Source organism: Macaca mulatta, chromosome 12 (assembly GCF_049350105.2).
Source record: "Macaca mulatta isolate MMU2019108-1 chromosome 12, T2T-MMU8v2.0, whole genome shotgun sequence".
Lineage (NCBI taxonomy): Eukaryota > Metazoa > Chordata > Mammalia > Primates > Cercopithecidae > Macaca > Macaca mulatta.
Genome location: NC_133417.1, coordinates 6,773,701 through 6,775,211, shown reverse-complemented (window position 1 = coordinate 6,775,211; position 1,511 = coordinate 6,773,701). Strand labels below are relative to the sequence as shown.

Sequence of the window (1,511 nt, the reverse complement as noted above, 5' to 3'; positions counted from 1 at the left end):
CGTAAAAGCCGTGGGTGGGAGGGCTTCTCCTGTCTCCTCTGCAGCAGGCAGACATGGATGACACCGAGGTGTGAATTCAGCCTGCACCTCCTACAGATGAGCTGTTGAAGGCGATGGCCACAGCAAGTCCGCACCAAGTGCTCTTTAAACTCAGCAAACTACCCAAAGAACAGAAAACCAAACAGCGCATGTTCTCACTCATAGGTGGGAACTGAACCATGAGATCACTTGGACCCAGGAAGGGGAACATCACACACGGGGGCCTGTTGTGCGGTGGGGGGATGGGGGAGGGAGAGCATTAGGAGATATACCTATTGTAAATGAGGAGTTAACAGCTGCAGCACACCAACATGGCACATGTGTACATATGTAACAAACCTGCATGTTGTGCACATGTACCCTAGAACTTAAATTAAAAATTAAAAAAAAAAAAAGAGTATTTCTTTAAACAAAGAACCTTCCCGGCATTGCCTCCCGAGGTATGATTAATGAGGCCCGGCACCTCCTTCCTCACTCAGCGATCACTTCTCTGCAGCGCCTTCCCAGACGCAGGTTCCCTCACGGAGGCGGGAAGATTTCAGGCGATGTCTGTTCTTGTCTTTTGTCAACACAGAGAAGGATGGAGACCCCACTGGTCAGGCGAGCCCTGCGGTCCCTGTTCCTCATTTCACCGCCTGGGGAAGCCTGGTCCCCATCGATTCGCCAAGGAACAAGGAAACGACACATCTTACCTGGATGGCGGGTCCCCCTCACGGTGGCCTTGGATCTGGCTTCAGCCGGAGAGGCAGCGCCTCGCTCACGGCTCCGCCGGTCGCTGCCTTACCCAGGAGCGCCACCCTGTGCCCCGCCGGGAGGAAGTGCAAGTACCAGCGTAGTACGGGCCGAAAGCCACACTGTGGACCCGCAGTGCAGCTCCAAGAAATCCCAAGTCCATTCACCAGAGGAGCTTCTCCACCAAATCATTGAAAACTGAAACGAGAAATGAGTCTCCACGGGTATCCCCTTGAGTAGGCTGTACGGAAAATGCAACCTGGTCAGCTGCATTTCTGCTGCCAGCCCTCCTCCAGGCAAGCACTGGCCTCGAGAAGGGCAAAGGGCAGGTAGCAGCTCCGACGCAGGCGGCCACGGCGTGGGGTCACAGTTCAGAGGCCTTCTCAGCTGAACCTGAAGTTAGTCTAAGCTCGGGCCCCAGAGTGAGGACACGTGGTGAGGCATCCGATTCCCCATCAGCTCCTTTACCTAAAGCTGTGCAGAGAATCCGAGGCTATGAGTGGAGGTGGGGGAAAGATGTACAGGGGATGCTCTGGTTTCACTCCTGAGATACGAGAACGTCCTCCGAACACACATGCAGATAGCTGGACTTCTAGACAGACGAAATCCAAATCCTTTCTTTCCTCCCAGCATAAGGGAACGATCCGGTAAGAGCTAGTGTTCATCGATGCTACGTGTCCAGAATGGGGTCAGCACCCACCTCACTGTATCCTAACATCTGTCTAATGAGGCAGGGAATG

General features: G+C 54.1%; 1 pseudogene; it reads left to right on the top strand.

The window, feature by feature from the left end:
• The first annotated feature begins 340 nt into the window (after positions 1-340).
• LOC144333345 (putative uncharacterized protein encoded by LINC00242) lies at positions 341-1,213 on the top strand (annotated as a pseudogene).
• Positions 1,214-1,511: the final 298 nt, after the last annotated feature.